General features: G+C 41.3%; 1 protein-coding gene and 1 long non-coding RNA gene across 4 annotated transcripts in view; one reads left to right on the top strand and one right to left on the bottom strand.

Moving 5' to 3' along the window:
- The window catches only part of SH3PXD2A (SH3 and PX domains 2A), a 319685-nt gene that overhangs the window by 38136 nt on the left and 266729 nt on the right, over nt 1–14820 (top strand). The window lies entirely within an intron of this gene.
- On the bottom strand, nt 3721–9233 carry LOC116421886. Its single transcript, XR_004232471.1, has 3 exons — nt 8990–9233; nt 7285–8459; nt 3721–4461 (listed from the first exon to the last, which is right to left on the bottom strand). It is a non-coding gene; the product is annotated as an uncharacterized LOC116421886 (long non-coding RNA).

The following is a 14820-nucleotide window of genomic DNA, read 5'->3' as shown; positions in this document are numbered from 1 at the left end:
ATTCCTTTTTCATTCTCTAATACTCTCTTCCCCCACTTTTTTTGTGTGTGTGTGTGTCTCACTGGGTCCTTACCAATTTCATCCCCTGCCATTTTCTTTCATTAACCAGCCTCTCCTTCCCCATTCTTCCCTCTTTGCAATCCTTCTATTCTTGGTTCTCATTTCTTCCTCCTTTTGTCTTGAAAATTCCCTTGGCCATCTGTCCTTTTTCTTTACCTCTGTCTCCTTATCTCACTTTAATCTTCTCTCCCTGCCCCTGTCCCCCCTTGCCTTTTTTTTTTTTTTTTGGCTGAGGCAATTGGGATCACAATTGCTGAGGCACTTGCCCAAGGTCACACAGCTAGGAAATGTTAAGTGTCTGAAGTGAAATTTGAACTCAGGTTCTCCTGACTTCAGGGCTGATACTCTATCCATTGCATTGTAACCTTTTCTTAAAGTGAATTCTGTCCGTGAGATGATTCTATGAGGGTATTTTCAACTCCCATCCATGTCCAACTAGACACTCTAAGATTACCCACAGTTTAGTGTCATCCTTTCTTCTTTATCATCTGTGACCATTCTCACTTTCTTTCTCCTAAGCATTTACTAAATATCTAGATCTATTTTAGGTTGGAGGCCAAAATAATCTATCACAAAGTCATGGCTGTTCAGAAACTCGCCATATGAGGAGACAAAATAAACAAATTTGTTGTTCAGTGTTTTCAGTCTCATCTAACTCTTCATGTCCCTATTTGGGGTTTTCTTGAAACAGGGACTGAGAAAATTTGCCATTTTCTTCTCCAGCTCATTTTTATAGATGAGGAAACTGAGGCAAACAGGATTAAGTGACTTGACCAGTGTCACACGGCTAGTAAGTTCTGGGACCAGGTTGAACTCAGGAAGATGAGAATCCCTGACTCCAGGTCCTGCATTTTTGCTGCCCCAAGAAAATAAGAGAATGATAAAAGAAAATATGATTGGATATAAAATTGATGAATCCTATAGAAATTCAAAGATGGGAATGATATCCATTTTCCTGTAGGCAATAAAGTATCACTGAAGGTTTTTGATGAAAGCAGTAATATGATCAATATTTATGTACATTGATATTATTTTGGCAGGTGTTTGAAGGATCAATGAATTTCATGACCCTAGCCAAGTCACATAATTTCTTTCAGCTTCAGTTTCCTTATCTGAAAATAGAGGTAATAGCATTTACCTTACAGTTATTATGAGGATCAAAAGAAATAATATGTGTAAAGTCCTTTGTAAATTTTAAGGTGCTACATACATGCTGTGATTTGTTATAGTTATTATTATTTGTTGTTATTATTATAATTATTGATTTGAAAGGGGGAAAATGGGATCAGTAAGGCTATTGTGAATTGGGTTAGTCCAAGAGGACCATACACCAGTCCTGAGGAGTCAGAGAAAAGAAAGCGGCTTAGAGAAAGGGAGCAGACTTCAACTATGATTTGTGGTTTTGTGGGATTGTTAGATTGCAAGGCTGGGGCAACTTCTTTCAAGTGTAGTTTGTCTTGAAAAGCCAAGGCAGAAGCTGATCAGCTTTCTTGATTTTGCTGCTTGAGTGGAAAACTTTTAAGATGTTCATATTCCAAGGGCTGCTGGGGCCAGCAAGCTTTCCAGGTATAGATTGAACTTTAGGAAGGAGCACCTTTTGGGCAAGTAGGTCCAATTTTATTTTATTTTTTTTCACTTCCCATGCTGGCAATTACTTTTTTCAGATTTTTTACTTTAGTCAAAGTAGATAAGTTACCTAAAGTTTTCTGCCTGGCTCTGAAAAATAAGTTTTAAATACTGCTTTCAAGGGCTTTTTAGTCCTGTGCGAGGAATTCTGTATAAGGCTCCATGGTAGACACCAATATGTGTCAGATGAGTGATTTATCCCAGCTTCTTAAAATGTGGGTCATGATCCCATATGGGATCTTGTAACTGAATGTGGAGGTTGCAAAATTATGATTTATTATTAGTAAATGTTTGATTTCTATAACATACGCAGGGTCATGTAAAAATTTCTCAGGCAAAAAGGGTTCATGAGTGGAAAAAGTGTAAGAAGCCCTGTTATATAAGAGATAGTAGCATTTAGAAAAGGATGAGATAGATTACTATTGGGGGTGTGGGAGGTGTGATTAGGCTAGGATTCATGGATGAGGTTGTGTCGGGATTTGAGCCTCAAGTCCTTCCCCACTCCAACCCATCTTTCACACAATGGTCAGACCAATTTTCCTGATGTCCAGATTTGACCATGTCATTCTCCTACTTAGTAATCTGTAGCAGTTCTCCAACACCTCCAGCACCAAATATGATCTTCAGTTTGGCTTTTAAAGCCCTTCACATATAGATCCTTCTTATCCTCCCAGGCTTCTTATGCATCCCTCTCCTTGTGCTACAGTGCAGTTCAGCCCAACCAGCCAGACTGGTAGACTTGCCACTTAGTCTTCCATCTTTGTGAAATCTCATTGTCTGTCTCCCTAGTATTGGAGGAGACTTACTACCTCCTCTTCTCCATTTCTTGGGATGTCATCCTACTTTCCAGGATCTACTCATGTACATGAGGCTTTTCCTGGAGCTCCCAGGCAGTAAATCACCTTGTATCAGTTGTGTGTGTGTACATGTACATGTTGTCTCCCTTAGCAAGAGATTTTAAGCTTCTTATGGACGATAAGTATTTCTACTTCTATGTCTCTCCAGCATCAAGAAAACTAACTGACATCCAGTAAGCCAGAATTTGATAAGTGCTTGTTGATTAATTGAAGGATGGGAATGATCTAGATGATCTGAGAAGAAATAGGTGAGCATTGCAGGTGGGAACAGCTCAGAAGGACTTGTGTCCCTCCTCAGTTGAGTTTAAGGCCAGACTCCTGGATCTTGATGAAAGTCAGAACAATACTTTGGTCCTTTGTCCTGAAACCTGAATCATGGTTTATTCTTCTAATTTGTCAGACTCCTTCCCGGGGAATGGGAGTCACAAAGTCAGACCCTGATTCCCACTTCACAAGAGACACACACACAACTGCTCTCTGACAGGAGCATTTCTGGGACTGAGAGCGAATGGCTTTGGGAAATAGTAGAAGAATAAAGTTCTTACTGCTCCTCAGTGATTGGGGTAGAAGCTGAATTATGAGGTATGATGGTGGGGAATGAGTCTAAGCCATGAGTGATCTCTCATCCTGGGTCACAGCACCAAGGGCATTCTAGGTCATGCACTGGGAACATGACCGCTCATTTTCCTTTAGTTTCATACCTACTCTGTGCCCAATGTTATGGAAGTCAGGCAATCTCCATTTCAGCCCTGCTTTGCTCCTGGCTCCCTGTGTGGTTTAATAGGAGCATCATCTCCTTGTTCTTGGCTGCAATTCTTCTGCCCTCTCCCCACCATAATATGAAGAGTTCAGTCTAGACGGCCTCTAGGCTCTCTCCTGTTTATGTGAAAAAGTGCTGGACCTAGATGGTCCTAATGCTGTTTCTTGCTTATTATGACTTTTAGCCAATCACTTCAACTCTTTGTACCTCAGTTTCCCCATGTGTAAAATGAGGAGGAGGGACTTATATAGTCTCTTCCAGTTCTAAATTCATGATCCTGTAAATCTCCCAATAATCTTATAAATGCAATTGTACGCTTTTAGAGTGCTATCTTGGTAATTGTAGAATTTTTAAAAATTTTATTTTTAAATTTTCAACTCTAAATTTTCTGTCTCCCACTCATTGAGAAGGCACTATGATACCCATTATATATGTAAGGGCATGCAAAACTTAATTTTTGAGGATTTTAATATTGCTATCATATTACACATATTGCCCCCTCCTCACTAGGAATTTACTTTTTAAATCTACAGTCCCTTAAATGGACAGATATTGAATACTATAACTGGTTGACCTATGACTATTTGATCCTCTAATGATAGGTACAGGTTTAGCATCCATGGAGGGAAGACTGCAAAGACTGCTCCAATGATGTAGAGGAAACAATGGAGTCATTTCCAGTGGAGTCTTTGTGGAAGAGGCCCCCGGTGAGGGCCCATGGCCTCTGACATTCCCAGTCATATCTGTGTTTCCCAGGAAGGGGAAGCAGTGTGTGTGTGTGCTAACCTCTGCATTGATATCCAAGTTAGTGACAACGGCAATGAGCACGTTCACAGGATGTGTCGGCTGGGGGGGAAGGGGGGTCCACAGTACGGAGCTGAGGTCACTCGCTGATTGAAATGGGGTCCTTCCCCCGGCTCTCTGAAGTCCAGCCCCAGCCACTCACCACTTGTAGGCCCTTAGGTCAGGAGGGATCAGATGTGTTCTTCAGCCAAAAGAGATAAGTCACAATTACTTGTAATTGAGCATGGAGGGCTCTAAAGCGTGTCTTGGGAAATCTCAGTTCTCCAGCTTATTCTTCTTGTTATTGCCAGCTTTCTCCCTGGGTATTGTTTTTCAGCCAGGGCCCCAAAAAGATTTCCTGGGCTTGCTCCCATCCTGAGGAGATTTAATTCAATAAAAATGCAGTGAGCACTTAGTAAGCATCATTGTACAAAAGCAGAGCAACCCATGGGGAGCCACAAAGTAAAAAGGAGGAATGTAACTCTCTCATCTCTAATTCCTTTTTAAAAATTTCTCTCAAAAATGTTTTATTGATGCCTTTTGGTTTTTATATCTCAGTACTTTCTCAACATGTCATGCTTTCCCCCATTGAACTCTGCCTCTTAACACAGGTGAACTAATTGACAAGTCAGTCACTCAGTAAACATTTATTAAACATTTATATATGACAAGCATTGTGCTAAATTCTGGGGATGCGAAGAAAAGCAAAAGGCAGCGCTTATCCTTGAAAAGCTCCCAGTCCAATGGGAGAAGCTCTTAGGGGTGCAGGGTTTGATAGAATGCAGGGGAACTTAGTCCAGTGGTAAATAATAAGATGGTTTGTCTGGGGGCCCTCCTGGAGGAACTTTGCAGTCTGTCTTACACCCTCTGCTGTCAGAGGTGGACATCCCGTGAGCACAGGATACTGAGGTGCTGTGATGTTTAGGGCTGATGTGATCCTACAGGATGATGAGACCTGAAGTCAGAGGAGTGCAGCCATGTGTAGGAAGTGACACCTGATGTGGACACAACATTCTGCCCCAAGGGCCAAGAGGGAACTATGTTTTATCATCTGCCCTCAGGATCCAAGATTGATTATTGTGATCCACCTGAATGCAGATGCCTCTTGTTTTATGTAAATTTTTTCTAACATCTTTTGCTTTTATATGATCTACATTTCACCATGTTATCTGTGACCACTTCCATTCCCCATTCCTTTAAACTAAGGATAAAAAAACCCCCATACAATTCATCAAAACTTTGGAAAAAATCTGATTTTATATGCAGTCATACTCTGTCCACAATCCATATTCACAGTCCCCCAGCTCTACAAAGAAACAAAGGGAGGGGAGGTACCTTTTTAAATTTCTTCTTTGGGGTCAAAATTGGTAATTATAATTTCATAACATTTAATTTTAATAATTGACGTTTTTTCTTTTTATAATTTTATATTTATTAAGCATATTATTTTTCTGGTTGCATAAATAAATGCCTTTTGTGTTTTTGTTTACATTATTTTAATCATATATACCCACACCCACATACACCCACACCCACCCACCCACATATACATATGTCTCTATATAAATATATATAGTTTTCTGGTCTTCCTCTCTTCTCTCTGAATCATCTCATAAAAATCTTCCATTTTTCTTTAGACTGTTGGCCTTATTTTGTATACCCCAGCAACTCCGCACAGTGTCTGAGACTAAGTACTTAATACATGTTTACTGACTGATTGACTGATACTCGTTTATACAACAACATTTTGATGAAAGATTAATTAATATACATAGCAAAATTCTATTCCAAATAGTCATGAGATTAAGAGCTGAAAGGGGGTCTCAGAACCCACTCATTTTATAGGTGGGAAAACTGAAGATTGATTAGACAGGTTAAGTGATGCACAATAAAATGTAAATTCCTTGAGAGTAGAGGCTGTTTAATCATTGTCTTTGTGTTCCCTAGGTCAGGATTGAGCACATAGTAGACTTAATAAATGGTTTGCCAAAAATCACATAGCTAAGTAGCAAAGACTTGAACCCAGGTCCTCATACCCTAAATCCAATACTTTGTTCACAATTAAAATTACTGTGGATTCAAGAGCTTTTCTACTTCTCCCTTCCCTGGTGCTTCTCCCCCCCAAGGAATATCCAATAAATCATGGTGTTTGTTTGTTTTTTGTTGTTTTTTTTTTTTGTTTTTGTTTTTGTTTTTTTAAGGATTTGGCTCTTGGAATCAATCGGCAATGGGCTCTAACTAGTGGGCTAAATTGAGCTGGGATGTAATGGCCATAAAGTTTGTAGAGACTGTGTGGACTTGACAAATACAGGATTTATTCTTTTCTTCCTAGCTTTAGACTGTATCTTAGTAAGGAAACCAATCTAAGGGTGTGCAGTATGAACCATTCTTGTTAGCTACAAGGAGAAAGAATACTACATCTTTGAGAGTTGGTACTATTGCTCCGTTTTCCTGGGTTGGGACTTTGAAATTTGTTCTGGAAATACTAGCTGGCTATTTGGTTTTGGTTATCAGGACAGTTATTTTATAGACCCCTTAAAAAAAAAAAAGACACAACAACCTTCCAAAATATTCCCTGCAGAAGCATGCCCTTGGACATATCTAGGATCCACTGCCAGGGTTAGAGGATTCCCAAGATGGTAAATCCAAGGAAACATCAAGTAACCACTGAGCACTTTCCATGTGCCCACCAAGTGCCTTGGACTTGGGTTTGCATTGGGAAGCAATGGGAAGTCATGGGAAATTAGAGTGTTAAGATGGGATCCATATATGGATGGCCTAAGTGAGGAATTTAGATCTGATGCTCTATTCAGAAGTATCGTCTTTGGATGTCAGAAAACACTAAACTAGAGTTCTGGCTTTTTGTGAGGGCCTGAGAAAAAGCTCTTTAAGTTATAAGCATCAAAAGTCTCTTGCATACTTCCCTTCATCACTTCTCATTATTTAATTTTGAAATGGAAACCATAGTTAGTACCTAGAAAATGGAGCAATTAGAGTTTGGTTCAAACCAAACTAAGCCACATTTATTAAATATGTTAATTTCTGGTAGCTTGCTAGAGAAGGGCCTCGATACAAATAGAAATAACATACATCTTACCTATGAGGAGCAAAACATACATTAAAATAACCTGGGAACAAGGATCACATCTAAAATTTATATATTGCTTTAAGGTTTGCAAATTATTTTGCAAAAGTTACCTCCATGGCTCCCTGAGATACTGGTCCTGGAGAGGGGAAAGAGGGGAGGGATATTGCTTCATGCTCCTGCCCCATTGTCACTTCCAGATCTTCCCTTTATTTCTATCCATCAGCAGCTCTTCCTTCTTTGTAACAACTCAATCAAAACTCGTCCTTAATTCCACATTAAGATGGCTGTGGACTGCCAGTCCCTGGGTCATTTTCCTTCCTTTCTCATCGTGTTTAGCATCATCTCCCCAAGTGCTGCCCTTATATCAGGGGACTTTTTAGTGACCTAGATGCCCCTTTAAATGCCAACCACACATGGGACACTAGACATCTCCCTACCCAGGTGTTCTACTTCCCACTCAGTAATTCCGATCCCTTATTATTCCACCTCTCCCCATGGCTCATCCTTCCCTCACCAAGATGTTCATTCCCTCCACTCTTTGGTACTTTCCTTTTACTCTGACTGCACTTTTTCTCCCTCTTGACATCAGCCCCCTGGATAGCCATGACTGCTCTCCGTTCCTGTTCCCTGCCCTTTTGCCAATGGCTTCTTGCCAAATTTCGGGCTTGGATCACTTTCCCCATCTCCCTTCTCTTCTACTCAGCAGCTGCCTAACACAGCTGTAAGGGTTCTCCCAGCAGTGCTGACTTCAGCAGGGCCCTCCTTGCAGCAAGCAGTCCTTATTTCTTCCTTAATTGATCCCCACATTGTCTCACGCCCACAGAAATGCTTCCAAACTTTCTCTTCCTTCTTGGAGCCTCCCACATTTTTCCCTCTTTCTCTCAGATGGGGACCTTGCCTCTCACTTTAGTGAGAAAATTGAGAGCATCTGACATTCTCTTAATTTTTAAACACCCGGACACTTTCCCCCTCTGTGTCTGACAAAGATATGACCCTTCTCCTTGCCAAGACCAATCCCTCTACATTTGTTTGGCTCCAGCCTCTCCCATTTTCTCCAGGAGATTACATCTTTAATCACTCCCCACCCTCACACACCTTCAGCCTCTCCCATGATACTAGTTTCTTCCCTGGCTTGACATTTAAGGCCTTCACAGTCTCGCCCCAACCTATATTTCCAGCCTTATTGGCTATTATTTCTCTTCCCAACATCTTCAATCCAGCCAAATTTGGACGCTGTTCCTTACACAGGACAGGTCTTCATCTTTGTGCTTCCCATCCCGAATACCTGGAATATACCCCCTTTTATTTCTGTCCCATAGTTTGCCTTTTATGAGGTTCATATCAAGAACCACCTTATATATTTAAAAAAAAAACCTTTTCTGGTTCCCCCGACAGCTGATGTCTTTTCCCCAAACTACCTTCTATTTAACTACTTAGTTTATATTCATTTATCCTGTAATCAGTTCTTGCTTTATGTAAATTTACATTATACAAATTCAACTTTATATTAAGAATTCTGAAATAAATCTGCATTCCAAAAAACCCAACCTATGTTAACTTTACTATGGTATTGTGCGCTCTCTCTCTCTCTCTCTCTCTCTCTCTCTCTCTCCCTCCCTCTGTCTCCCTCTGTCTCCCTCTCCCTCCCTCCCCACTTCTGCCTTTCAAGAACCAAAATGCTCCCCCGAAAACATCAACCATTCAAATGAAGGCAGAAGACGGGCAGAGAGACCACTGAAGCTGCCACCTGAGTGGGATTTGACTTGAGAATCTTCCACCAAGAGAGGAGCCCTTTGTCCTGCTCAGCCCACCCACCTGTATGTGCAGGCTCCCTTTATCCCATCTGTCTCCCAGCTGCCTGTGGACCTCATGGCCATCCTTTGACCTCTCCTGTCTGTGTCTGTGTCCAGCCCCCCACGTGTCTGCCTCCTGAGTGGTCTTTTGGTTCCAAGTACATGGCCTCCTTCCCTCCCTCCTTTTCCTATATCCAGGAAAATATATGTTACATAAAAATTGCTTTATAGGGCAGCTCGGTGTCACAATGGATAGAGCATCAGCCCTGAAGTCAGGAGGACCTGAATTCAAATCTAGCCTCAGACACTTAACACTTCTTGGCTGTCTGACCCTGGGCAAGTCACTTAACCCCAATTGCCTCAGCAAGAAAAAAAAATTGCTTTATGTAGAATTCTGCAGAATAGTCTACTTATATAAAGCAAGAACTGTCCGTGTATTGTATACATACCTGTGTAACATGTATGTTATATGCATATGTTATTGTGTACTTGTTTCCCTCATTAGAATGCAAAGGATTGTTTCATTCTTTCTACTTAAACCTTCACTATCTAACTTGGTTCCTGGTACAGAACAGACTGTTGTAAATGCTTGTTTATTGATTGATAGATACTTATAAAGAGACTATTATCCCCATTTGACAGCATTTGAGACCATCGACGTTTTAAGTATCTTCCCCAGGCTATACAACAGAACTAGTTAATATCTGAGGCAGATTCAAACTTCCCGACTTCCAAGTCCCGCTCTCTTTCTGCCGTGACCCAGACGAATTTCAGGAGTTAGATTTGCAATCGAATAGATAAGAGAAATGCAGCAGTACCTCGGCACCTGTCTGGTCACAACCGGTCAGATTCTGGGTTTGATGTGTTCTGAAACACGCTTTGGCACTTGAGGATTGCTCAGCACTCTTTACACTGGGCTGTTGTCTTGGTCTTGAAGCTGGCCAGCCCCAGACCCTCTGGAACCTATTAATGAGGAGTACCAAGGTATGGCTTTGCAAGTAGCTATCAGCCAGATACTTACTGAGCACCTGTTAGTAGCTGTTGGGGATACAGAGACAAAAGTCATTGGAGCTTATATTCTCTGGAAAAGCAACATGTGTGCATGTGAGTATGTACATATATATAAATTAGATAGGGAAGCACAAGCAGCTGGGGTGATCAAGAGTCTCATGGAGGGGAGACAGTGCTTAAGCTGAGACTTGTATGAAGCTAAGGAGTCTATCTTGGGGTGGAGATGAGTAGCAGGTGTATTCTAGGCATGGGGGACAATCCTGTGGAATCATGGAGGGAGACGGGAAATGGAGAACAAAAGAGTGGGATACAAAATAAGAAAAGGACGTAGTGTTCTTTGAAGTTAGAGAAGAGAGTGATTCCTATGGCAATTTACATTTGAGGTCTTAATGAAGATTCATTTGAAGGGTTGGTCATCCTGTTGAATTTTCTGCATGGATCTTTAGCTTAATAATCCTGAAGCTTCACTTGGTCTGGATTGTTTTTTGTTTCCTGTTCTTGAAAAACATTCCTGGAAGATTTTATTTTTTTTTTTTCTTCCCTTTGACACATCCATCTTCATGACATTCTAAAACCTATTTATTATTGTTGATTTAGACCCCTATAGGCTTAGGCTACCATTCTGTCTCCCAGTTAGGACCTCATCTCCGCCCTTCTGAGATTGGCTCCTGTAGAATTAACCCAGAAGAGAAGGTTGAAGGTCTGAGTTGTAGATCACGTCCCTAATTAACTCACTATGCGACCTTGAAAAACATTTGGTCTCTCTGTTAAAAATGACAAAATGGTTTCTGAGAGTTGACGTTCTTTCATTCGGTGATAACCCTGTATTCCAGACAAGTAATGGGGTTCATCAGAAAGAGTTTAAGAAGGCTGTCTTACTCTCATTATTCTCATACACTCTGTTGACAGTAGAGAAAACAATAACAGCAAAAAGTCCTATGTAGGTTTTGTGAATCTTGGGTTCCCTTGTTTTACACACACTCTTATTTCCTGCCAAGAATCTTAAAAAAAAAAAAAATCCTCTCTGGGGAGGTGGGGTGAGGTCTTATACCCTTTTATTCTTTGTAGGAGGAATGTCCTAAGGGTTTTATCATTGTTCTCCAGGCCCAGAAAATGAGTTCCTTTCTGCTCATCTGCTTTTCCCAGGCCAGGATTTCCACCAGGGAATGTACCCCCTTCTATTGCTTCATAAAAGTCTGAAGTTTAGGTTTCTTTGAATAGATTTGCCTGAATAATACTTCCACACCAACCTACATTGTTGCCTTTTTTACTTAAATTCAGTTCAACAAGTATTTATTAAGAACTAACTGGATACAAAGCCCTAAACTTGGCACTTGGGAAAAGGGGCTTTGAAGGATATTTGAAGGATATTTTTAAGGGTTAAAGAGTTTCAAGCTTATGTGTAGATAGTAGGGAAGGAATCATTAGATTGGAAGAAATTAAAGATAATCTGAAAAGAGGGAATAGGATAAGTTCCTAAAATCTATTTGTTGTTATTTAAAGTTGTTTTTTAATAGTGTTCAACTCTTTTCAATTCCATTTGAAGTTTTCTTGGCAAAGATACTAGAGTGATTTGCCATTTCTTTCTCCAAATGGAGGCATATAGGTTAAGTGATCAGGGTCCCATTGCTAGTAAATATGTGAGGACAGATTTGAACTCTGGACGATGAATCTCTCTGACTCTAGGCCCTGTCTTCTGTCCACTGACCAGAAGCACAGATGGTGAGGATGAATCTGTACTGGACACATAAGTGACTGCAGACAGAAAGACAAGGGATTAAGGAGTGGAGAACTGCATAACTGAACGCGTTAACCATAGGGCTAAGACTATGAAAGTGCTAAAGAGAAGCTAGAACTAGGGTAATCATTAGTAATGGTTTTTTTCCTCAATTATCTTATATTTATATGTATATGTTGTATCTCCTTGAGAGCAGGAACTGTTTCTTTTCTTTTCTTTTTTTTGGCTTTGTATTCTCAGTACTATACTACAGAACCTGGTGTATGATAGATGCTTTAAAACCGTCCAACAGCTTGAAATGCTTATTGAGAATGGGAAGGTCTAGGTAAGGTCAAAGAACCAGTTTAAAAACAATGAGACTGTGGGAGAGACAGAAAGACTAGAGATTGAGGAAGGGGGAATTTCAGAATTCTTCAAGATCAGGTAGCTATTACAGTGTCCTGGGGGGTGATGTAGTGTGACCACCCCATGGATGGTTCAGGTAGAATAGGGACAGAAGCCATAGGAAGAAGCACTAAGGTACTAGATGCCCAAAGGTCTCTTAACCGGAGAGTTAGGAGCAGTGGCTCTCCATCATTTTTATCTTAGTGGCAGTGTCCTTACCTTCCTGGCTAAAAAGGAGGTCTGAATAGTTTTTGCTTCCCCCATCAGTCAGTCAGTCAATCAGACTCTCTACTTCCTTATTTTGTCTTCAGGTGGAGTCAGTGGGAAAGTAGGTGGTAATGGGGGCCAGGAAGATCATTGGTAAAGGAAGCCTTGAATTCCAGGCTGCTGACCCTTGACCTGCCAATTCACTCATCTATTGTCTACACCACAAAATGTGTGAGCACTGTAGGAAGGCCCTTCTTGGCCAGCTGGTTCTTTGTTGACAGATTTTATAGGGAATGAGAAGGGATATGAATGGCTCTTCCCCTGTAAGTGACCCCATTGCCCATTGGGACCACTTATTAAACATCAAACCCCACCAAAAACCAGCAATGAACTTGCTCTGAAACCTAGAAAGGTTTGTTACCTGGCAATTAATCCTGTAGTATAAACAGAAGGGAGAGGTGTTCTGTTTTCCGAGTTACATGTTTTTCAAGTAGCTGCCATTCCCCAAATTCACACCCCTCAGCAGATAAGCTAGAATTTTAATAGGGCTGCACCAGGGGGTGTCTTGGCTTTCCTGCTTTCCAAGGCCAGGCTCAAAATCATTAACCAAGAGGCCACAGACTATTAAACTCGATCTATCTGGTGGGTTTCACTGTTGGTGAAGACCCCCACATGGAGCCAGATGTTTTCTTCCCCTCAGCCTTATGAATTCAAATGATGGGCATCCTTCCACAGAGCGCTATGAAAGGCCGAGAGCTCTTGCTACCCTGCTCCATAAGTCACTTTGATGTGCACTATTTGATTTCTGTCCATTCATTCAGTCAGTATTCTTTGAACACCTCTGGCAGACCCAGCCTGATGCTCTGCTGTCCTGTGGGGGGGAGAGGGGAGCAGAGGAAAGAGAGAAAGGGGCTGTACTTTTAAGGAGTTTACTTTTTGGTTAGGGAGTCAAGGTAAAGAATCAGAAAATAAGTTAGCCTGTGACAAATGCTAAGTTGGCACAAATGATTGAAGAATGAGAAAAGGTGGACTAAGTTGTTTAAGTTCACAATAAATATAACAGGGACTGGAGAAATGAAGGATCAGTGCTGGAGGTCACAGTCTCCTAGATGTTGGACATTAGTAGGCAGTTTGCCCCAGTCTAATGGTATAATCTCTCCCCCGACTCCAAATATCGGACCATCCATTTCTCCAATTGCTTAGTCAAGGCGCCATACTTTTTGTCAGTGGCTACTTTATAACAAAGTTAATTCTGACCAGTGCAGCTATTAGGAGGATATTAAGATGCTAAGGCCACTGTGGTTCCCGATGACCTTGAAAGCCCCCAACGGCAACTGCTGATCAGCCAGGATAACCAGCCAGAGTTGTTGACCCAGTTGACCCAGTGCTGGGCACAGGCGAAGGAGATTTTTTTTACTTTGTTCCCCTTTGGCCTAAGGCCAGGGGAGCTGGAGAGGGTCCAGGAAAAATAAAGCTGCCCACAGTAAAGGGCCATCGGCGCACCACTGCCCTGAGCCCGTAACTCCTCACCCTTAATTGCAGTTTTCAGCGGTAAAGAGAGCACCAGCACTAATTAAATATGTTGCAGGTCCTGGTCCCTCCTGGATGCTTGAGCCATAAATTAACTGTAATTAGTCACAGCCTAGGACTCTGTGAGTGCCAGGATTGTAAGAGAGGTAGGTCTGATTAGTGGAGCTCAGAAATGAAATTGAAACTGATTTGCATAGAGGGTAGTTTCCTTACCTGGAAATGTGGTATTAGGAGGCTTGGGAAGCAGGGAAGTGAGCACATCTTCCCCTGTACCTCCTTGACTTTAAGAACCTAGTTCCTTTTGTGGCAATTAGGATTTGTTCAACTGGCTCCCCTTTTACTGGGCTCTCCCCACCTTCACTTCCCCTAACTTTTCTAGCTTCTCTAAATCCAACAATCCAATCCATCCAATCTAATAAGCATTTATTGAGCACCTCTTTGAGCATCTCTGGCAGACCCAGCCTGATGCTCTGCTGTCCTGTGGGGGGGAGAGGGGGGCAGAGGAAAGAGAGAAAGGGGCTGTACTTTTAAGGAGTTTACTTTTTGGTTAGGGAGTCAAGGTAAAGAATCAGAAAATAAGTTAGCCTGTGACAAATGCTAAGTTGGCACAAATGATTGAAGAATGAGAAATGAGAATGAGAAAAATATCTAGAGAAAGATGTAGAGTAAGATGCTAGGTGCTGGAGATAGATAAAATGAGAATTAGTCCTTTATCTTGAGGGTCTTATGATCTACTGAACAATAACAATATTATTTTTAATATTTTTACTGGATTTAATAATTAATAACAATAATAAAAATAATAAATGGCATTTATCTTTGAGCCTTTTTATCCAAGTGGGAAACTCCTCTGGAGTCGTTATTCACCAATCCATCTCTGCCCCTGAAGTACAGATTTGAATCTTAGGGAATCACTTGGGAGGTTAAATGACTCACCATTGGCAGTATGTCAGGATTTGAAATCAGCTCTTCCTGACTTGGAG

The sequence above is a fragment of the Sarcophilus harrisii genome, chromosome 2, assembly GCF_902635505.1.
Source record: "Sarcophilus harrisii chromosome 2, mSarHar1.11, whole genome shotgun sequence".
NCBI lineage: Eukaryota > Metazoa > Chordata > Mammalia > Dasyuromorphia > Dasyuridae > Sarcophilus > Sarcophilus harrisii.
This window is presented reverse-complemented; position numbering and strand designations above follow the sequence as displayed.